Consider the following 24,848-nt stretch of genomic DNA (forward strand, 5'->3'; position numbering starts at 1 on the left):
TGTTCCCTTCCTATCTCTATGTCTCTGCTTCTGGCAGCCATGAGGTAAACAGCTCGCATCCACCATATATTCCTATTATGGTGATCTGCCCAAGTCAACCAGGAACTGAACTCACCTGAATTCGCAGCAGGATGAACCCTCCTCTCCTTAAGCCAGCGCTTCTCAACTCTCCTAACACTGCAACCTGTTAATACAGTTCCTCATGTCATGGTGATCCCCGAACTATAAAATTACTTTGTTGCTACTTCATAACTTTAATTTTGATGCTGTTATAAATCATAATTTTAAATCTGATATGTAGGATATCTGACATGCAACTTCTGTGAAAATTCCTTCCTCTCTCCCAAAGGGTCTGTGGCCCATGAATTGAAAACCACTGCCTAAGCCATGCTTTATAGATTTTCAGAATATTATTATAAAAGAGGATAAAATATTTTAAACAGAAGTCATGCCAGGCAATTTACTATAGTACACCTGCATATTATTTTACATCTTAACTCTTTATAGAGAAGCTTAATAGCTAATATAAAGTTTACATACAGTGGTAGGTAGCATCTGTTTTCTGAAAGCTAATGTACATTTGCCTCATGGTATATTTCATAGGAAAGATGAGATAGTTAAGCATTTGTTATGAGTACATATAAAAGTCATCTTTTAACTTTATTTGAAAATGCCAGGTCAAAGGGATCAGAGTCTGTCAGTTACCTAGGCAAAATACATCTATGGGAAGAACAGCCTCAGATGGCAAACATAGTTTACAGCTTTCTATGAACAATCCCAATTCCCTATAGCACTCATTCCAAAAGCTATTATCAAATATCCATTCTTGAATAGTCATGAAAATATTAATAACAATTTCACATATTAGAGGAAGAGCTCTGCTCACCTTAGTAAATAAATTGGATGGCTTAGAGGCAAGACTACAACAAGATTCAGAGTAATGGATTTAACTTCTATTGTGTGGCAAACAGCACTGTAAAATATTTACTCATGATCTCCCTTCCCCATCAAGATCAAGGCTGAATGGCAGTACTAACCTTTCAGTTCACAAAGCATTTGGACCACCAACTTCCTAACATTCCCCTGTAAGGCCTGTTTGAAACATTGTGGCCTCTACTTCGATAATGATTCTGAATTTAATGAAGGATGAATCAAAGATGTTGGTGTGTATACTAACTTATTTCCTCATATAAATCTTACATCATTTTACAACACAATACTAATTTCATTAGGTATATCACACAGATTTTTTATATTTTGACTTGTCTCTGCTAGTATATGTGTATGTTATTCCTAAGAACTAAAAATATTAATATTGTGATCCTATTATCACTTGTGTCCCTGAGAACCAGGAATTTAACATTCAAAGCCCTGACTTTGAACTCTATCATTATAAACACTTAACATATTTTATCTTTTTGGTTTATAGAATATGCTCAAATGTAAAAACATCATAAGTCTTTAATACTGCCAAAGAACAAATGTCACATGTCAATTAAAAGTTTAGATGTTTAAATGTATTTCCAATTTATTCATGTGAATTTTGAATACGTTCATCATCTGCAATTACAGGGACTTCTCATAAAATAACAGTTGTTGGTGTTTGGACTTAAGTCATACCAGCAATATGATCCCTGTCCCACATTCAGCTGCCAGTGCTCCAGACTTATGGTAGACATGTTAGACATCATCATGAGCGTATAGTCACAAAACCCAAACCATTAAGAACTACATACCCCATAGAAGGAGTTTGGTAATGTTCCTTCTGTTTCTATTATGTGGAACAATTTAGAGAGTATTGGTATTAACTCTTCTTTGAAGATCTGGTAGAATTCTGCTCTGAAACCATCTGGTCTTGGGCTTTTTTTAGTTGGGAGAATTTTAATGACTGTTTTTATATCCTTAGGGGTTATTGGATTATTTAAATAGTTTATCTGGTCTTGATTTAACTTAGGTATGTGGTACCTATCTAGAAAATTGTCCATTTCTCTTAGGTTTTACAGTTTTATAGAGTAGAGGTTTTTGAAATATGACCTGATAATTCTCTGGATTTCCTCAATATCTGTTGTTATATCCCCATTTTCATTTCTGACTTTGTTGATTTGGATTCTCTCTCTCTCTGTCTTTTGGTTAATTTGGATAAGGGCTTGTCTATCTTGTTGATTTTCTCAAAGAACCAACTCTTTGTTTCATTAATTTTGTGTATTGTTCTCTTAGTTTCTATTTTATTAATTTCTCCTCTCACTTTGGTAATTTTCTGGTGACCCGTCCAGCAGGCCAGGTTATTAGGTAAGACTCGAGGAGGCTCCTCCTAAAAAACCAATGGGGGCGAGAGAGAAAGGAGACCGAGCGCGTAAAAAGGACAGAGTGAGTCTGAGTTGCATCAAGGTCTCCTTTATTGCAAGGGGAAGCAGGTTTATATATGCTGGTAGATAAAAGAAATGAATAGGGGAAAAGGGGAGGAATGAAAGTTTGAAGAATGGAAGAATAGGGTCCAGGTGAGGTCTCTTTGGTGCACTGCTTGTGCAACTGACCAACCGAACATACTCCAGGAAGTTAATCTAAAAGTATATTAATCTAAAGGTACATTTTGTGGTTTTTTCCGGGAGTTATTGTTTTTTGTAACTTAGTAATGGTAGTCAAGGGTGTAGTTACATCAGATCATCCAAGCAAGAAAAGTCAAGGCGCAGTCATCCATTTTTTTGTTCCCAACAATTCCCCCGTCTGTCTTTAAAATGACCAAAGTGGGCTTTGGTCATAACTCGATAGGGCCGCTGTCTTAGGCTATATGGAGTGCATCCTGTGTCTGGCAATGTGCTATGTTAAGCCGGTCTTGACGACCTCTGTACGTTGTGCCCCCAGCACAGACCCCATACTAATCCCGTCACTGAGTACCCTCTAGCCTTTAGTTGTAGGGGATTTTTAGGGTCGTAGGACACTGAACCTGAGCCTTTCACCTGTTTCCATAGTTTGATCTCAAGTTTCTAAATGATAGTAATGTACTGAGACAGTTTTTGATAGAGCCGAATCAATCGGAATTGCATTAGCTGTTGAAAAGCCCAAGGACCAAAGGTGAGAAGGAGAAGGAAAATAATCAGGGGGGCCAGGAGGGTGGGGATCAGGGTAGAAAGCTAGGGAGATTCTTTTAGCCAGCCCTCAAACCAATTGTGCTGATTTTCAAAATCACATTTTCTTTGTGCCAATCTTTCTCTTAGTTTATCCATTGATTCTTTGACTATTCCAGTGTGATCTGTGTAAAAGCAGCATTCTTCCTTTAAGGCTGCGCGCAAGCCTCCCTCCTTTAAAAATAGCAAGTCCAGACCTCTTCTGTTTTGTAACACAACCTCTGAGAGCGAGGTTAAAGATTTCTCAAGAGCAGAAATGGATCTCTCTATGGCCTCTAGGTCAGTAGTCATAGCCATTTGTAACTACATAAGGTGGTTGCTTTGTATAAGGGCAGTAGTTCCTGTACCAATTCCTACAGCAATGCCCCCAATACCTAGCAAGAGGGCTATAGTCATAGACACAGGTTCTCGAGTGTATCTGCCCCTCTGCTCAAAGAATTCCATTACTGAGCTCTCTTCATGATAGGTGACACGAGGCCATAGCTGGACCATCACACAAAATTCATGAGAATCATTAAATATCTGAGCAGACACGCAAGAAGTCAATCCTGTGTTGCAGGCCCAGTAGGACCTGTTGGGTGTCTCGAGATAATAGCTCCCTTTATAGGGTGTCAGTGTTTGGTTACAGAGGTGGCTATGGGTCGATGGGACCTTGCCCAAACAGGAACCTTGTCCGGAGTCCTCAGGGAGTGTTAGCTTATGTGGCCTAGTTTGACACCTATTGCTCGGGGAAGTGAGGTTACTGGCAGCAGACTGAAAGGTGATTCATTCATAATAAGGGGGACTGGAGGTAAGGCAAAGCCAGCAATCCAAGGTCTTGTTTGGATTTGTGGCGTTTAGGGCCAGATAGGCTCCCTGGACCAAATCAAACAATCTATCTCTTGTTCCCCCAAAATGGGTAAGGAGAGTGCCGTTACTGGAGTCTATGATGGTAGTCACGGTGCTTGGTGTAGGGTTGGGGGAGGTCTGGGTACAGAGTGATCACAGAGGGGATACAGTTAAGTCAACAAGTACATTCTTCCTGAAACCTCAAGGGGGGGTACCCGGGCAGGAGAGAAGTTTACACAAAGGTCACAGTGGTCCTTCCTGGAACACCTGCAACTATCCCAGTCACAATTGAGCACATCTCTTAACAGAAATCTTTTTACATTGTTATATGGTTTCAGGGGAGATTGAACAATGGCTAAGTCAGGTTGCCCTTGGAACTAGATTTTTAGTTTTTCATTTCCTGGTGCTTCAAGTTTCTCTCTTCATGAGGCTTGGGGGTGTAAGCCTGAAGGGCTAGGGTCTTTCATTCCCCCATTTTCTTTTTGGCAAATTTTAATCTTAAAATTATGGTATTACATTTGGTAACTCATAGCCTATTTTAGTAACTCCTGGCCTGTAATGGCCGTGCATAGTCCATGTATAATTAGCCATCTTGTCTCTATGCCAGGGAGTTTTCTTTTGACCCAGCATTTCAAACTCTTTTGAACAAGGAATTGAGACGACGTATTCTCTTCTGGAACTGCTTGGAGCTGGCATTGGGATGCCGTTATAAGGGCCCCTCCCCAAAAGGCTGAAAAGCTGGTCAAAGACTGGGCAGGGGCATTTGTCAGTAGCATGTAGCTGTCTGACCCCCTAGGGACAGAGAAGAATCATGTTAGCTGGGCTGGTCTGTTGCTGGAGGGCTTCTCTCCAGGTTCCCCAAGCCCCGCAGTCCCACAATCCACGTATAAAATAATCACTCAGTCGCTTATATCACTTATAAACTGTATGGCCGTGGCAGGCTTCTTGCTAACTGTTCTTTTATCTTAAATTAACCCATTTTTATAAATCTATACCTTGCCACGTGGCTGGTGGCTTACCAGTGTCTTCACATGCTGCTTCTCTTGGTGGTGGCTGCAGTGTCTCCTCCTCAGCCTTCCGCTTCCCAGAATTCTCCTCTCTCCTTGTCCCACCTACTTCCTGCCTGGCCACCTACTTCCTGCCTGGTCACTGGCCATCAGTGTTTTATTTATATAGAATGATATCCACAGCATTTCCCCTTTTTTCTTTTTTTTAAAAAGTAAGGTTTTAACTTTAACATGGTAAAATTACATATAACAAAACAATTATCAAGCAAGAATTACAGTTACAATATTAAAGAAGATGTCCTATCTATCTTATATTTGTGAGTTTAAGGTTTTATATCTAACTTTCTTTTGTCATAACTGAAGAAATTACAACTATCTAGTTTTCAACCACATCAAAGACCTGAGAAGGAACATAATGGTACCTGAGAAATGGTAGATGGATGCAAGCAACTTTCGGGAATCTTGCAAAAGTAGACCAAGACAGCTGGCAGCCTGGACAGTCACCTAATGTTTCTCAGCATTGTTGGTGCATTCAAATTGGCTACAGACCTAGAGTATCTGACAGACCATTTTCAGAAGCAGGAATTCTGAGAGACCATCTTACCCTGTCTTGGCAGAGTACAGTGGTCGCTTTCCTTGTGTCCCGCTTGTCCAGAAAGGAGAGCATTGCATTTGTACTGTCAGCCATCAAGGCAAGGGCAGTTCTTTGCCCAGTAGGCCATTTTGTGCCAAAAGACAAACTTCCAAATGGAAATGTCTTAGAAGCCCAACATTCTCTCGGGATCAATTGGTGTAGCCAGGAGCAATTGTGTCTCACATCAACAGAATTCTAAGTTATTTAAATGCCATATTCTCTAGGTCTATGAAATGTTTGAGGATTACCTATCTATCTGAAATATATCTATGTATACCTAGAAGACTTAACTAACATGGCTACAAATATGATTATCATAGATGACTAATTATTAATCTATTTTTAATTATCCATTACAATTTTAAATGAGTTACATAAACATAATACCTCAAACAAGAATAGAAATATATATATATATATATATATATATATATATATATATATATATATATACAGTATAACAAAATTAACTTCAAGTTTGTATCAATAAACTAAAATTTATACCAATGTAAAACATTTTAAACATAAACTAAAATCTATACCAATGTAAAATATTTTAAACAAGTTGTTCTTTAAAAGTAGGTTGATTAATCTATCCTTTTATCTTATCATCTCTATATCCTCCTATATATCTATATCAAATCCCCTTTTCTTTTTTAGAAAGAGATCACATTTATAATCAACCTGTTTTAAATAAAAATATTGGTTTTTCTCTGTCCCATACCAGAGGGCTCTTCTGATTTGGGACACAAGAATCTCTTAACCATTTTTTTTAAAACAATATGTCTGGGTTTAGAGGGGGAGTGAGCCAATTCCACCTCTAAAGCCAGCTTGGTATATTTGGGAATTTGGGCGTAGCATCTCTTACTACTTCCTGCTGGAGGGGGGTGCTGTATCTTATGGGGAAGCAAAGAAAATTTTAAGCCTATGGGGTAGTCCTTGAGGCTGTATTGTGTGAACCAGTTGCCTTGAAACCGCTCTGGATGTTGGATCATCTGGGCCATGGTGTCATCGGAGACCTTTCAGGGGGTCTTGGCTGGTGAAACCTGATGTATCTTAATCTGGAACAAATCCACAGTCTCTGGCTTTCTGTGGAAACAAAAGCAAAACCTCTTTTCCAAAGTAACATATCCTTATATCCAAATTTTGAAGTCAAGGTACCTTTAAAATATACATTTAGGCATAACTCAACAGCTTTTGCAATCAAATGTTTTTCTTCAGTTACGAATATCAAAGAGAACATAATCCAGATTCTCTGTGTGGTAGCCATCTTTACGTGGCTAATGTTTTATATTACCTCGAGCCTATTGCTTTAAGCTGCACCATTCTAAGACTGAAACAGCGCTGTGGCTCCACCCACTTTAGCTTCCCAACATGGCGGTGGTACGTTTTCTGCCAGCTCTGGGAGCCATCAAGTCTCAGAAATAGTGGGTCTACGCTTTTATCAAAGCAGCATGTAGCCCAGAAACCTCTTTTTTTTTTTAAATACTAGTAAAGACTAAATCTACCACACAGCGTAATGTGCCGCTGGCAGACGCCTCATTCCCGCCATACTGTCGGTCAAACACACATGCTAGGAACCCACCAGCATTCAAACCTGCGTTTTGTGGCGTCTAGCTGCCCGTATGAGACAAGAAGCAGGAACCTGGTTTTGGCTCTGTTTAGAATTGGTTATTAAATATTCTCAGGTTTAAGGTGGAAAATCGAGCCATTGGGCGCCATTTGTTGCTGGAGGGCTTCTCTCCAGGTTCCCCAAGCCCCGCAGTCCCACAATCCACATATAAAATAATCACTCAGACGCTTATATCACTTATAAACTGTATGGTCGTGGCAGGCTTCTTGCTAACTGTTCTTTTATCTTAAATTAACCCATTTTTATAAATCTATACCTTGCCACATGGCTGGTGGATTACCAGTGTCTTCACATGCTGCTTCTCTTGGTGGTGGCTGCAGTGTCTCCTCCTCAGCCTTCCGCTTCCCAGAATTCTCCTCTCTCCTTGTCCCACCTACTTCCTGCCTGGCCACTGGCCATCAGTGTTTTATTTATATAGAATGATATCCACAGCACTGGTCCACGTTAGCCTTTAGCACGTCCGGAGCCCACAGTCCTCTGGAGCAGTGGAGTCAGCAACTGAAACTTGGAGGTGTCTGCCAGAAAAGTAGAAATCTGTTGAGACATATTTAAACTAGGAACAGAAGTTAAAATTTATGAACTTATTTGGAACCCTTAGGTCCATACCCTTAGTAATGGGGAAAGTACTAATCCCAAGACCAGGAGAGAAGAAAAATACCATCTTTAGGCATACTTATCTGGGGTCCTTTAGACCGCTGTGAAGTGGGTCTAGGCTTTTATGACTCTTTTGATCCTTTGAGGCCTTCTTACAAAATGACATAAAAGTTTTAGATACATTAGTATTACCTATCTGTATTGAAATCCATATTGTAGACAAAGCAGGAAATGGGTATCTATAAAACAGCAGAAGTGGACTCATACCTTTGAGTCCCAACAAGAACTACAGATTTGGGCATTTTTCTTCTGTCAAGAAAGCCAGGTATAAATTGGACAGAGATTTTTTGGCCTGGTGAGAAGCATTTTTAGGTTCATATTTAGACATATCTAGATGACATCTAAAACAAATCCAAAATGTTGAGCTTGTGACTGAACAGTAAGTAGTCATTGCTCTACCAGCTTATCAGGAGTCCTAAATGTTAAGCTCTGAACCATAGAACAGGAGACTAATCTGAAACATATCTTATTTTAGATTCATATCCGAACCTTTATGACTTATTTAAACATTTATATCTTAGAACATTTTTTTTAAAAAATGAGCTAACAAGCTAGCTATGGCCTTGCAGAAGGATCGGGTTGTCTGATGCTGCCATGCTGACAAAGTTAGAGCTAGCCTAGCCATCAGTACTGTCAGAGATCTGAGAAGGATAAACTATATCTGAGTGCAGACCAAGAAGCATCCAATCCTATAAATTACATGGACCAATCCCAAACCAAGTCTCCATAGTGTTGGAGGCACGAGTCAGAACAGCACCAATCTTCTTCCACCATCAAGCCCATAAGGCAGAGTACTTTTTCTGTGGAATAGGGACACGGAAGACTGACCTCAATTCCAGTATCTTACTACTTGTCCACAGTCTGTGCTGGGTCCTGGCAGCAGGCATTCCACTGGGGCATCTTGCCCTGTGGTCAGAGTTGTCATAATCCAGGCAGAGACGTTGTGGTGCCTCGTACGTAATCTTCTTAAGAGACTTTGGGTCACTGCTAGGATCTGCTAGGATCTGGAAGCCTGTCTGATATAATAAACTTTTAGATCAGCATTTAAATGCCATATTCTGCAGATCTCTGAAGTATGAGGGCTGTTCAGGTGTCTGAATAGACAAACTTTGTTTCTAGTTATTTGTTTTAAGCTCAACCCTGAAAACATAATGCAAGGGAGTGAGTAAATGAGCAAACTTATCTTTGTAATATTACATCAGTACTTATTTATCCTGACTATAATTAAAAAGAAATTTGATTATTCATGACTGACTATTAAAAACAATGCTTTTAAGTTGAAGTTCTTTTAGCATCAAATACGGGTTCAGTAAAGAAGCCAAAACAAAACATCAATATAAGACATATATATGTATCAGCTTATCCAAATAACTTAAGCTTAAAAAATTTAGCAAATACAAGGAGGCTAGACAACATTCTTAAGCCTGAATGTACCTTGAGTAAGGAGAAACATTTTTAAGTCATTGGTTTTTAACTATAAAAACTGTTCTTAAAGGATTAAGATCTCTCAAAGTCTTTTGTAATAACAACAAAGTACCTTTTTTTTTTTACTTTAAGGGGGATCATAATTTGTATAAAGTAAAAACAAGCTCCAGAGTATAAACAATCACAAAGTTTAATATCTGGGACTCATTTATAATCTTTTCAGTTTCTTTATACAGAGGTTTGGATGATTTCTTTGACCTTATCTTTGGCAGCACATACATAGTCTGTCTGTTCTATTTTATTATGGCTGGTGCTTTTGGTGATCATCACCTGACACCTGCAATTTTTAAAAGTGCTAAGGTCCACCACTGCAACTAGACTCTTTTTGAAACTTTAGTCCTGCCATATATTTGTAAACCTTAGCTGTTTACTTTGATTCTTATATGTCTTTAAAATCATTATCATTTTACATGGGTAAATCTTAAATTACAAAGTTTAGCTGTCAGAGAAAGGTATATTCCTGCATAAAAGCATTGATGTGTAGCTTTAATGTTGGGGACCGACTCCGGACAGCTGTGTCTTGAACCTGTGTTACCTTCCACGATTTATCAAGCCTCGTGTAAATAGGAGGCTTTTAGTCTAACCTAGGAATGTAGGACTAAATAAAAGTCTTGGAGCCTGTACTAAATCAGCTAGCTGCAGGGGCCTGGGACCAAAGCGACCTCCTGCTGACCCTCCCTTAGGAATTTTCTTTGTCCTCTCCTCACTCCTCCTGCTCCCCCTCCCTACCTGAAGCCCTGTTTATAAGCTCTAACACCCAGTCAATAAACGAGACCTTGATGCAACTCAGACTGACTCTGTCTTTCTTCACGCGCTTGGTCTCCTTTCCCTCTCACCCCCCATTGATTCCCAGGTGGTCCCTCCTGGAGACCCTTGAATAACCTGGCCTGCTGGATGAGTCACTTTAATATTATTTATCAAATACCTTAAACATATGTTGTTATCTATTTAAATTTTTAGAAACTTGTTGTTGAACATTTGGTAAAGACATAAGTACTTAGGTGTTACATATATATATATATATATATATATATATATATATATATATATATATAAAGCAATGATTACTTGCATACATACACACAGTTGGAAACAAGTTACATACATATATACATACAGTTAAAGCTTGCTTACATTTCCAAGTCATATACCTGTCCATATACACACATAAGCAGTTTTCAGAATCATTAGCCATTTTTAAGATGAAAACCAACCAGAATTAACTTTCAAATTCAGTATTTGCAGGTATAAACAGTTTACTGACCTTTTATAACCTTTTATATCAAAGTCTTTCTTGTGATTTTTCTCAGTAATCTAGAAATCTAAATTTGCATCAGTACTGTACCTCAGACAAGAAACTGTAGGTTAACCTTATATAGGGAGTGACTTCTCATTCTTGGAGCCAGATCCTGATCAGGTTTTAGCTCCAGGGCAGGTCTTGGGAGTCCCATCCAACAGCATGGGAGATTCCATGCCCTGGCTGGGCCCACAGACCTGTCAGCTATGACCCTGGAAGGGCAGTTAGTTCTCCACGAGCCCCCACATTCTGAGCTCCTTAAGGCTCCAGCTGACTCCTGCCAGCTCCGCTCTGCTCTGTTGCTCACAGGCTGCCTAGCCAGTGTCCGGAGCTGTTTTGGAGGATTTTTTTATTTTTTATTTTTTTTTTCTACACCGGCAGGCAGATCTGCATGAAGGGGCTGATTCCATCATTAGTCTCCCGGGTCCTCTGCAAGGACCAGGGGTTTTTCACACTTGATTTCCTTAATAGGGTAAAGGGGGAAAACGGTCAGAAGGCTGCCAGGGCTGAAGGGGCAAGAGGAGTAAGGGGAGTTTGAGAAGGAAGAGGTGGGGGTCGGAGCCCCAGTGTTGCTGGGACAAGCAAAGCCGTGAGGAACAGCTTCACCCAGGCACCTGTGAAATCACATCAATCAATGTTAAAAGTCCCGTCCCCCGGCCAGCGGACTCCAAAGGCCGGCCATTCCAAGGAACAGAAGGTGATCTATTTCTTTTTTGTGATGTCTAGCGAGGCATTGTGAGCCCGAGCGAGGACATCCTTCCAGTTATCTAAAGTCAAACTTACAGGGGTAGTTAGCTGTTGCCCCATATGGAGAGAGAAAGGTAGAGACAAAAGACAGACTCAAAAAAAAAAAAAAAAACACAAAGAAGACTAGGATAGACACAGTCCACATGGTAAATGCCAAATCAACCAGACAAAAGACAAGACACAATAACATAAAACATAGATCGAGCTTGTGTTTACCTCCAACTGGCAAAGTGGGGGTCCAGGGGGCACCTCAATCTTGGTGGAACTTCCAATGTTGGACCCCAAAATTTAGAGTCTAAAGTGGGCGCCCCAAGATCCCAAACTCCAGTCCAGTTGATGCAATAGCAGGAGGATTTATTAAACTTCTGTACAGAAGGGCTCCTCTGCTCCCAAGAGCAAGAGTCGCCATCAGGGGAGAAGCAGCCGTTCTTTTTTTACTTTCATTTTTTGGCAGAGCAGCCACCCCGATTCCAGACTCATTATCGGGCCTCAGGCAGGGAGAGTCTGAGAGAAACTCCTCTGCAAGGGTTAATAAATGTGAAACATGTCCATCTCCCTCTGTTTTCTTTAAAATATCTCTAATCACACCATAAAAACTAAAAAGGGCGTCAGGGACATTTTCCCCGTTTTTAAGCAATTTATTAATATCTTTTTATCAAATCCTTTTTCTTAACTCTTATTCCTCTCTCCCTAAGGTTGCCTTTTATCTCTTTAACAAAAAGAGCCTCTTTAGACCAATTCTTGCCCATGGTTTTATGGGACGACTGTATTTACCTCAAGACTTCCCGCATTGCACGAGTGATGCAGTCCGGGCATCTCTAGCCTTTATGATCCAGATCTCCGCTATTATCCATGTCCCGGAGGTCACCGTCCCTCGAGCCCCACATTTGGGCGCCACTTTGACCTATCCAGCAGGCCAGGTTATTAGGTAAGACTCGAGGAGGCTCCTCCTAAAAAACCAATGGGGGCGAGAGAGAAAGGAGACCGAGCACGTAAAAAGGACAGAGTCAGTCTGAATTGCATCAAGGTCTCGTTTACTGCAAGGGGAAGCAGGTTTATATATGCTGGTAGATAGGAGAAATGAACAGGGGGAAAGGGGAGGGGAATGAAAGTTTGAAGAATAGAAGAATAGGGCCCGGGTGAGGTCTCTTTGGTCCACTGCTTGTGCAACTGAACAACCGAACATACTCCAGGAAGTTAATCTAAAAGTATATTAATCTAAAGGTACATTTTGTGGTTTTTTCCGGGAGTTATTGTTTTTTGTAACTTAGTAATGGTAGTCAAGGGTGTAGTTACGTCAGATCATCCAAGCAAAAAGAGTCAAGGCGCAGTCATCCATTTTTTGGTTCCCAACATCCTGGCGTCTATTCTTCCTGGGAGACTTTGCTTCTTCTTGTTCTAGAGCTTTCAGGTGTGCTGTTAAGTCACTACTGTGATATTCCTCCAACTTCTTTATGTGGGCATTTAGTGCTATGAATTTCCCTCTTAGCACTGCTTTCATAGTGTCCCATAAGTTTGGGTATGTGGTGTCTTCATTTTCGTTCATCTCTAGGAAGTCTTTAATTTCTTTCTTTATTTCTTCCTTAACCCATTGGTGATTCAGTTGAGCATCATTCAGTTTCCATGAGATTGTAGGTTTTCTGTAGTTTTTGTTGTTGTTGAAATCTAACTTTAAACAATGGTGTTCTGATAGAATGCAGGGGGTTATTCCAATTGTTTTGTGTCTGTTGAGATTTTCTTTGTGGCCAAGTATGTGGTCGATTTTAGAGAAAGTTCCATGGGGTGCTGAGAAGAAGGTATATTCTTTTTTGTTAGGATGGAAAGTTCTGTAGATATCTATTAGGTCCAATTGGGTCATGACATCAGTTAAGTCCTTTATTTCTCTGTTAAGTTTCGATTTGGGAGATCAGTCCAGTGGTGAAAGTGGGGTGTTGAGATCTCCCACTATTAATGTGTGGGGTATTATATGTGGTTTAAGCTTTAATAATATTTATTTTATATATGTGGGTGCCCTTGTGTTTGGGGCATAAATGTTCAGAATTGAAACTTCATCTTGGTGGATCTTTCCTGTGATGAGTATGTAATGCCCTTCTTGATCTCTTTTGATTGACTTTAGTTTGAAGTCTATTTTGTTGGATATCAGGATGGCTACACCCACTTGTTTCTTAAGGCCATTTGATTGGAAAGTCTTTTCCCAGCCTTGTATTCTCAGGTAGTATCTGTCTTTGAATTTGAGATGTGTTTCTTGTATGCAGCAGAAAGATGGGTCCTGCTTTCATATCCATACTGTAAGCCTATGTCTTTTTATAGGTGAATTAAGTCCATTGATATTAAGGGATATTAATGACCAGTGATTGTTCATACCTGTTATTTTGGGTGGTAGTGTGTGTGTACTTCTCTTCTTTGGGGTTTACTGCTGTGGCTTTATCTATTGCCTGTGTTTTCAAGGGTGTATCTGACTTCCTTCAGTTGGAATTTTCCTTCTAGTGCTTTCTGTAGGGCTGGGTATGTGGATAAGTATTCTTTGAATCTGGCTTTGTCTTGGAATGTCTTGTTCATTCCGTCTATGATGATTAAAACTTTTGCTGGGTATATTAGTCTGGGCTGACATTCATGGTCTCTTAGTGTCTGCATTACATCTGTCCAGGTCATTCTGGCTTTTCAAGTCTCCCGGATGACTAAACCAAAAAAGGATAAAACAAAGAAAGAACTACAGACTGATCTCCCTCATGAACAGTGATGCGAAAATGCTCAATAAAATACTGGCAAACAGACTCCAAGAACACATCGGAACAGTTATCCACCATGATCAAGTAGGCTTCATCCCAAGGATGCAAGGGTGGTTCAACATACAAAAGTCGGTCAATGTAATACACCATATAAACAAACTCAAAGAAAAAAACCACATGATCATCTCATTAGATGCAGAAAAGGCATTTGACAAAATCCAACACCCCTTCATGATAAAAGTCTTGGAGTGATCAGGAATACAGGGAACATACCTAAACATAATAAAGGCAATTTACAACAATCCAACAGCCAATATCAAATTAAATGGAGAGAAACTCAAAACAATTCCACTACAATCAGGAACGAGGCAAGGCTGTCCACTCTCCCCATACTTATTCAATATAGTACTTGAAGTTCTAGCCAGAGCAATAAGACAACATAAGGAGATTAACGGATACAAATTGGAAAGGAAGAAGTCAAGCTTTCCCTATTTGCAGATGTTATGATAGTATACTTGAGTGACCCCAAAGATTCCACCCAGGAACTGATAAAGTTTATAAACACCTTCAACAACATAGCTGGATACAAGATCAACTCAAAAAAATCAGTAGCCCTCCTATATACAATGGACAAAGAAGCTGAGAAGGAAATCAGAGATACATCACCCTTTACAATAGCCACAAATGACATAAAATACCTTGGCGTAACACTAACCAAGCAAGTGAAGGACCTATATGATAAGAACTTTAAGTCCCTGAAAAAAAAAATTGAAGAAGATGTCAGAAAAGGGAAAAATCTCCCATGCTGATGGATAGGCAGGACCAACATAGTAAAAATGGCAATTTTACCAAAAGCAATCTACAGATTCAATGCAATCCCCATCAAAATACCAACACAATTCTTCACAGGCCTGGAAAGAATAATACTCAACTCCATATGGAAAAACAAAAAACCCAGGATAGCCAAAAGAATCCTGTACAATAAAACAACCTCTGGAGGCATCATGGTCCCTGACTTCAAGCTCTACTATAGAGCTACAGTAATAAAAACAGCTTGGTATTGGCATAAAAACCGACAAGTGGAACAATGGAATCAAATTGAAGACCCTGACATTAAACCACACACCTATGAACATATAATTTTGGACAATGAAGCCAAAAGTGTACAATGGAAAAAAGAAAGCATCTTCAACATATGATGCTGGCATAACTGGATATCAACGTGTAGAAGACTGCAAATAGATCCATATCTGTCACTGTGCACAAAACTTAAGTTCAAGTGGATCAAGGACATCAACATAAAACCAGCTACTCTGAACCTGCTAGAAGAGAAAGTAGGAAGTAGTCTTGAACACATTGGCATAGGAGATCACATCCTAAATATAACACCAGTAGCACAGACACTGAGAGAAACAATCAATCAATGGGACCTCTTGAACTGAGATGCTTTTGTAGAGCAAAGGATACATCCAACAAGGCAAAGTGACAGCCTACAGAATGGGAAAAGGTCTTCACCAACCCCACATCTGAAAGACGAATGATATCCAGAATATATAAAGAACTCAAGAAGTTAGACATCAAAATGACCAACAGATCAATTAACAAATGAGCTATAGAACTAAACAGAGAATTCTCAAGAGAGGAAACTCAAATGGCTGAAAGACATTTAAGATATTGCTCAACATCCCTAATCATCAGGGAACTGCAAATCAAAACAACTCTGAGATACCACCTTACCCCTAAGGTTAAGATCAAAAACACTGAAGACATTTTATGCCGGAGAGGATGTGGAACTAGGGGAACTCTCCACTGCTGGTGAGAATGCAAGCTTGCACAACCACTTTGGAAATCAATATGGCGCTTTCTTAGAAAACTAGGAATCAATCTCCCCCAAGATCCAGCTATACCACTCTTGGGCATATACACGAGAAATGCTCAATCGTACCACAAGAGCACTTGCTCAGCTATGTTCATATCAGCATTGTTTGTAATAGCCAAAACCTGGAAACAACCTAGATGCCCTTCAACTGAAAAATTGTGGCACATATAAACAATGGAATACTACTCAGCAGAGAAAAACAATGACATCATGAGGTTTGCAGGCAAATGGATGGATCTAGAAAAAATCATCCTGAGTGAGGTAGCCCAGACTCAGAAAGACAAATATGGTTTGGACTGACTCATAGGAGAATACTAGATGTGGAACAAGGATGACTGGACTGCTACTCACATCACCAGTGAGGCTACCTGGAAAAGCAGACCCCAAGAAAGACAGGAGGATCGCCCAATGATGGAGAAATGGCTGAGATCTGCATGAACAACCTGGACATGAGTGGGAGTAATGAAGGGAGAGGGTCGAGGGAAAGAGAGCGGGAGATCCCAGCTGGATCAAGAACAGAGAGGGAGAACAAGGAATAGGAGACCATGGTAAATGAAGACCACATGATAAAAGGAAGAAACAAAGTGCTAAACATGCCCACAGAAATCCACAAAGATACCCCCACAAAAGACTGCTGGCAATGGTTGAGAAACAGACGGGACTGACCTACAATGGTGATGGCATTGCCAAACACCCTAATAGTTGTGCCAGAAACCCCATCCAATGACTGAGGAATCTGAATGCAGACATCCATGGCTAGGCCCCAGGTGGAGCGCTGGGAGTCTAATTAGCGAGAAAGAGGAGGGTTTATATGAGCGAGAATTGTTGAAACCAAGGTTGGATAAAGCACAGGGACAAATAGCCAAACGAATGGAAACAAATGAACTATGAACCAAAGGATGATGGGCCCCCAACTGGATCAGGCCCTCTGAATAAGTGAGACAGTTGATTGGCTTGATCTGTTTGGGAGGCATCTAGGCAGTGGTACCAGGTCCTGGGCTCATTGCATGAGTTAGCTGTTTGAAACCTGGGACTTATGCATGGACACTTGGCTCAATCCGGGAGGAGGAGACTGGACCTGCCTGGACTGAGTCTATCAGGTCGATCTCAGTCCTCGGGGGAGGCTTTGCTCTGGAGGAGGTGGGAATGGTGGGTGGGCTGTAAAGAAGGGGAGGGGGCAGGAAGGTGAAGAACAAGGGAATCTGTGGCTGTTATGTAGAACTGAATAGTATTATAAAATAAATTAAAATTTAAAAAAAAAAGAACTACATACCAAACAGAGTTCTCCTCCACCACAGATAAACTTTCAAGGAAAAAGGAGTTGAGAAAAATATGTAGGTTCTGAGGATTATCACATCACAAACAATAACCTTCAAGAATAAGAAAGTGTCTAGGGATGTATAGTTGGGTGGCAATAAAGACAGGGAAGAGATTGCTTTAAGACTCTGTGTAGCTGTTGCTCCTGGTGGGAGAGAGAACATTGCCATTGGATGGGGACCTGAAGAGCTTCTGGGGGACAAGAGGGTTCTCTCTTCAATCTGCCTGTTGATTGTGAGACATCCATTTATCACGAGCTGTAGTTGGAGTTATCTCCAGTCCTGCCCAGGCTTGCAGCCATTCCGACCCAAAGAAATACACAGAAGCTTATATTATTTAAACTGTTTGGCCTAATGTTTCAGGCTTCTTGTTATCTAGTTTTTATATCTCAAATTAACCCACAAGGTATTCATCTATACCTTGCCATGTGGCTTGTGGCTTACTGGTACTTTTCTCTTGCTTCTCATGGTGGTGGCTGGCAGCGTCTCCTGGCTCAGCCTGTTACTTTCCACAAGTCTCCTTTCTCTTTGTCCTGCCTACACTTCCTGCCTGGCTACTGGCCATTTAGCATTTTATTTATCAATCAATTAAACAACACATTCACATTATACAGATATCCTCAGAACTTTCCTTTTTTCCAAAAAAGGAAGGTTTTAACCTTAACATAATTAAATTACATATAATAAAACAATTATCAAGCAAGAATTATAGTTATAATATTTAGTCTATTTTTATTTGGCAAAATTAAAGAAGATATCCTATCTATCTTTTATTTGTGAGTATAAGGTTTTATATCTAACTTATCTTTTATCATCACTAAGGAAATTATAACTATCTAGTTTTTAAATACATCAAAGACTCCAGAAGGATATAATAATTCCTGAGAAACAGGAGAAGGATGCAAGCAATTTTCGGAGTCTTGCAAGGGTAGATGGAGATAGCTGGCAGCCTGGACTGTCTTCCAAAGTTCCTCTATAAAGACGGTTTATCTGTCTTTAGCCCACAGGCCTAGAGTCTCCCAGTCCCTTTTTTCTGTTTCCTGTGTAATGTCTGGCATGTTTCTCTGCAAGGCAGGAACCTGAAGGACCATCTCATCTTATAAAGTTTAGTGTTCACCTTTCTATGGATCTTGTATGTTGAGCCAATACAACATTTTGTCAAGCAGTCCAGGAAAGAACATTTTCTTGCCCAAATGCCTACTTTTGTCAAGAAGAAGATAAATTCTATGTAGTGACTTTGATGTCCATCTTCCTCTCTGAAGTAAATCAGTGCTGTCGGGAAATGACATGTCTCACTGTCCAGAAAGTCCAAATTTTTAAAACATTTTAAATGCTATATTTTAAAGGCCTTTGAAGTGTTTGAAGATTACCTACCTAATTGAATTATATCTATGTATACCTGGAAAATTTGACATGACTATAAGTTTGACTATCATAGAAGAATAATTATTAATCTTTATTTTTAATTATCTATTATACATTTAAATGAGTTGTACAAACATAATACCTTAAACAGAAGAAATATACATATAGTATAACAAAATTAATTTTAAATTTGTATCAATAAACTAAAATCCATAGCAATGTAAAACATTTTTGAACAAGTTGTTTACTTTAAAAGTAGGTTTATTAATCTACCCTTTTATCTTATCATATCTAAACTATCCCCCCTTTTTTAGAAAGAGATTGCATATATAATTAACCTGTTTTAAATAAAAATATTGGTTTTTCTTGTCCCAAGAAGAGGGTTCTTTTGATATGGGACAGAAGACTCTCTCAACCTTTTGTTTTAGCAATAAGTTTGGGTTTAGAGAAGGAGTGAGCCAATTTTATTTCCAAAGCCAGCTTGGTATATTTGGGATTTGGGTGTAGCTTTTCATATTATTTATGCTGAATGAGGGTGCTGTATTTTTATGGGGGCATAAAGAAAATTTTAGGATTATGGGGTAGTCTGTAAGGCTGTATTGTCTAAGCCAGTTGCCTTGAAATCATTTTGCATGTTGGATCATCTGGGTCATGGTGTCATCGTAGACCTTTCAGAGTGTCTTGGCTGGTTAAACCTGATGTATCCTAATCTGAAACAAATCCTTAGCCTCTTGATTTTTGTGGAAACAAAAGCAGAGCCTTTTTTTCAAAGCAACATATCTTTAGATCCAAATTTTGAAGTCAAGGTATCTTTAAAATATACATATTGGTTTAACTGAACAGCCTTTACAATCAAATGTCTCTCTGCAGTTAAAACTCCCAAAGACAACACTATCCATATTTTTTTGTGTAATATCTACCTTTATGTGGCTTATATTTATATTATTTTTACTTTTTTTAAAGACTATTTTGTAAAACTATCTATTTTTTATATAACTATATATATATTACTTTTTTCTCTATAAAGCCTATGTACATTTTTACATATATTGTAAATCATTTAGAGGTTTATCCCATCTGAATCTGTCTTATTGCGAATCTATTGCTTTAAACTGAAGTATTACTAAGCCTGAATGGCAGCTGTGGCTGCAGGCGCTGCCTACTTCAGCTTCCCAACATTGCAGAACTATGTTTAGAGCCAGCTTTGGAGGAACCATGTTCACCGCTGGACTGTGGGAGGCAGTGGGTCTATGTCTCTATCAAAGCAGTGTGTAGCCCATAAAATTCTTTTTTTTTTTTGTCTGTACTAACAAACGCTAAATCCACCATGCAGTGTTACATGCAGCTTGCAGGTGCCTCACTCCTGCCATGCTGCAGGTCCCACCATCAAATCGAGGAGCTCAAGCCAACAGGCTGCTGGTAAATTGAGAGAGACAACTAGGAAGCTGTTTTTAGCTCTGTTTTAGAATCTTCTTTCTCAGGTTATAGGTGGAAAATCTTGTTTGATTTTTAGAGACCTTCCACTTTTAAAGTGTTGTAATTTTTAAAGGTTGTGGGATTTTGAAAACTTACACTGTGTTTTATATTATGATATTAACATAAGAATTTGGGAAACAAGAAATAAATGGTTATGGTGTTGAGGTGATATGTGTTCATGCTGACAAGGAATATAAACTCCTAGTTAACTTTATCTGTTGTATACAATGAAGACTCCACAGAAGTCTTCCCTAGTCCTCCTGTATTAAGAAGGGGGAGTTTTTGCCGTTTTATGTTTTGTGTTTTGTTGTTGTTTCCAGGATGCATGTAGTGAGCAAGATGGGGTCTGGGGGATTTAAATTCAAAAACACATGCCCTGAGGAACCCCACTCTTTCTGACTGCTGCATTATGTTTGCTGTGTTGGGCCTTTCTTCCTTTTTCTTTGAAGAACACTCATTTCTCCCTCCTGTGCTTCTTTCCACCACAATTACTACCAGGCACATCATAGTTATTTCAATGTCTACTCTCCTATGTATAGAAATTGGATTTCCAGGGGATCCCATCCTTCCCAAGAAACGAGAGATGAGTGTTTACTCCTACTTCAGCCATCCATTACCATAAGGAGGATAAAAAGAGTCATCATGACCATGGTATCTACAGCTGAACCAGATGTAACTTATGATTATTTTCACTTCTTCCTTTCAGTGTCTAAGAGAGCAATTTGCTCAAGAATATTAGTGAAGATGGGAATATGACTGTGATGGCTATTCTTGGTTGTCAATGTGAATACATATGATATTAACTAAAATCAAAATATATAGAGCACATATATGGGAGATACCATTTGAAGTAGGAGGATCTACTTCTAGTCCTGATCTTTGAGGTGGGAAGTCACAATTTAATTCAGACTTTAACCCAGATGTAATCTCGATCACTCCTTCTTCTCGAAGCATGTATAATGAAATGGAAGAAGGAAGATTTACTCTTTCTCTGCTTGCTCTTGCCTTGTGATCACATACATTTCTTCACTGGAATTAGAACCTACTTCTTTAAGATTACAGCATAGACTACAAACAGCTAATACATCTATTCTTGTGGATAGAACATCTACTGAATTATTGGACATTCCATCATGGCCAGACATTTTTGTATAGGCTGCACCACAGCCTGGAAGCCATTCTGAAAAAAACACTTTCTAGATATAGAGAACTTCAGCTTATAACTTCTGTTACTTTAGAGAGCCCTGACTAATACACCAGGCATGTAGAGAGGATATTCTAGAGCACTTTGTGTCTCAGCTATGTCACAAATTCCCAATGGCCACCTTCCTTCAACCATTCTTCAGGTGAGGCTTTGGTATTGGCCTTCTTGGCTCCTATAACATCTCTGTAATGACAGGAAAATCATGAAAGTCCCACACCTCTCCAATGGAATGCAGAGTAATACAGTTAAAGTGAGTGTCTCAGATGGAGACTTTCTAGGGCAAGTGAGGAATGGAAACAAATCCCCATGTCTTAGCTTTTGTGGGACATGACTGGGCACCCCCACCCACATGAAGATCAGAGGACAATTTGTCAGAGGTTTGTTGTCTCCTTCAATCATGTGAGACCCAGGGAAGGAACCAAGACCTATAAACCAGGCAACAAGTACCTTTGCTCACTGAGCCACTTGTTCAGCTGAACACATCATCCATGGAATTGAATGAGCTTTGTGTATATATTGATGTCCTGCATGTATATCTGTTCTCTTTTCAGGAAGAGTAGATTCTTTCTACCCTTGTAGGACATCACCAGTTTGGCACCCCACAGGATTATTTCCTCCACACACTAACTTTCTGATTCAGTCTCAGAAGTCAGATCTGGTCCAGGGGAGCTTCACAAGAATAAAGTACTCATCTGGAAGGAACCCTTTCTCAGTGTACAGTGAGATCTCCTGTGTGAAGAGAGCAGCATGAACCATCCCTTCCCCTTCCTAGCCTTGTATAGGCATGCTTTCCATCAGAAATATTTGTTGCAGGCTTCATTCGCTGTGGCTGGTCTGAAGCTTCCTCCCAACACTTACCTGGAGTATCAATAGGGACTCCTACCCACAACTCCAACACCAGAGGGTCTTCTCAGTTCTGCATTTCATCAGATCGCCCTAATCTGCATTGTCAGTCAGGATGAGATGTGAGAGATCTGCTACAACCCTGACAATAAGTGATGCTGGAGCAGGATCCTGAACCCACAGACACCTTGCATGAATGCCTGGCATCCTAAGATAATTACCATGCCTACATCATATATTTGTCCCTACTGAATTCCTGAAATTTCTCTTTTTGGTTGGGGCTGTTTCATTCCAACTAATACAGCACAGATGGCTAGAAGGACAAAAGTCAAGTGCAGGAGATTAAGTGTTGGCTGCTTCACTTTGAGTAATTGTTTCTCTCCCAAAGAACCAAGAGGGCCACTAAAAAGCCTCTGTAACTCGTTTCAGGTAGAATTTGATGCCCTCTTCTGGCCTGTGGTGGAATTGCATAGAGATAGATTACAGCCATTCAGAAGGCAAAACACACATACATATAAATAAAAGACAGAAATCTTTTAAAACCTGTAGCACTGATGCATCATTAAGGACAACAGCAGCAAATAATAATAACAATAATAATAATATTAATAATAATAATAATAATGTCCCAACTTATCTTTGAATTCATTCTGTCTGTTATTTGGCTATCACTGAACTCTTATTTCAAGGAAACCAAAGACAGATATCTTCAGATTTTTAATTTGTTTTTATTTAATGTTTTATTGATTCTCCGTTGGTTTCACATCCTGTATCCCAATCCCAGTCTTCCAACTACCTGTTCCCTTGCATCTGTGCCCTGCCCATGATGCAAATGATGCAATGCAAATCAAAACTACTCTGCCCTTGATGCAATGAAAATCAAAACTTCTCTGAGAGTTCATGTTTCATGAGGCAGAACAGAAAAAATTAATTTTAAAAAATGACATCTAATGTTGGGGAAGATGTGAAGTACAGGAAACACTCATCCATTCCTTGTGGGAAGGCACACTTGTACGGCCACTATGGAAAGAGGTGTAGCTGTTTCTTGGGAAGCTAGGAATCTATCAAGACCCAGATATGCCACTCTTGGTGTAAACCTAAAGGATGATTCACCTACCACAGAGACACTTACTTGCTCAGCCATGTTCATTACTGCTCCATTTATAATAGCCAGAAACTGGAGACAGGGTAGGTGTTCCTCAGCACATGAATGTCAAAAGAAAATGTGGTTCACTTACAGAGATGGGCAACTGATAAGCTGTTAAAAAAGAAAAAAGAAAACCGGGCCACAGTGGTGGTGCATGCCTTTAATCCCAGCACTCGGGAGGCAGAGCCAGGTGGATCTCTGTGAGTTCCTGGCCAGCCTGGTCTCCAAAGTGAATTTCAGGAAAGTTGCAAAGCTACACAGAGAAACCCTGTATCAAAGGAAAAATACTCCGGGAAATTTAGAGGTAAATGGATGGAGTTAGAAACAATCATCCTGAGTGAGATAACCCAGACACAGAAAGACAAATACGGTTGTTTTCACTTATATATGGATGTTAGCTGTTGAGTTAAAGATAGTTAAGCTACAATCAGTATAACCACAGGTTAGGTATAGAGTAAGGGATTGGGGGGAGGGACAATTTCCACAAAGTGCAAGTAGAATAGATTGTTATGGATGGATGAAGGATAGAGTCTGGCACGGGATGGTCAAATGAGAAGGGAGGGAGAAGAAAGGGTAAGTGAAGAAATAGAGGAAGGGTTAGGTAAAATTAAGGGCCATTTGAGGGATCTTATTGAAACCTAATAGAGTTGAACCACTCTAAAATACATACATATACGAGCTGATCTAGATGACATAGTCAAAAAAGGAAAAATCCAAAAAGCAGTGAGACAGAACCACAACTGGATGTCTTTGTCACCAAATGAAGCTTCTGATACTGGCAATGGGTTACATTTAGTCAATTTGTTGGCCAAATGGGTCCAATGGAACATCAAACAACGCAAGGTCTTATAAGGCTCTTGGTTGCCCTCCATAAACTGACAGGAGGAGCTGTTCTTGAAGATGACACCAACACAAGTCACTGAACATGAATCAGTCAAGCTCATGCCCCCCTAGACATCTCACCACTTACGGACTAGATTTAAAGGCACTGGAAGGGTCTCTGCTCACTATCAAAGAGGAAAGTAAACTCCAACCCAGCTACAATGATGACTGCAGCCAAGATATGATGGTGCAGTAGTGGAACAAAGCCTGTGGGAGTAACCAACCAATATTTGATTTACAAAAGGCCGACTCCATGACATGGAACCCATACCCAGCACTGTGTGAGTGCACAAGACCTGAGACTAGGTTTGCCAGGATCCACGGGGAAAACCAAACACTACTGCTCTGCTTAAGGGCCATAGCAATAAAATGACTCCTAACAATATCCTGCTGTACTCATAGATAATGCCTTTCTCAGTCTTCATCAGAGCAGCTTACTCCTGTACCAGATGGGAACAAATACAGAACCTTCAGTTGATTATAGGCAGAGAGGAAGTGATCTTGAACACTCAACCCTAAACAGGACATCTCTGCTCCAATTCCTCCCCTCAGGACTTAGGGAACCCTGTGGAAGAGGAAGTGAAAAAAGTGCCACAG

General features: G+C 39.9%; 2 protein-coding genes across 2 annotated transcripts in view; one reads left to right on the top strand and one right to left on the bottom strand.

The window, feature by feature from the left end:
- LOC143267348 (uncharacterized) overlaps nt 1-4,854 on the bottom strand; it is a 28,047-nt gene extending 23,193 nt beyond the window's left edge. The window contains exon 1 of the mRNA XM_076544817.1: nt 116-4,854. The gene's annotated coding sequence lies outside the window, so the exon portion shown is untranslated. The remainder of the gene's footprint in view (nt 1-115) is intronic.
- The window catches only part of LOC143267349 (ribonuclease P protein subunit p29-like), a 181,795-nt gene that overhangs the window by 41,499 nt on the left and 115,448 nt on the right, over nt 1-24,848 (top strand). The gene's annotated exons all lie outside the window — the stretch shown is intronic.

The sequence above is a fragment of the Peromyscus maniculatus genome, chromosome 9 (genome assembly GCF_049852395.1).
Source record: "Peromyscus maniculatus bairdii isolate BWxNUB_F1_BW_parent chromosome 9, HU_Pman_BW_mat_3.1, whole genome shotgun sequence".
NCBI classification, from domain to species: Eukaryota; Metazoa; Chordata; class Mammalia; order Rodentia; family Cricetidae; genus Peromyscus; species Peromyscus maniculatus.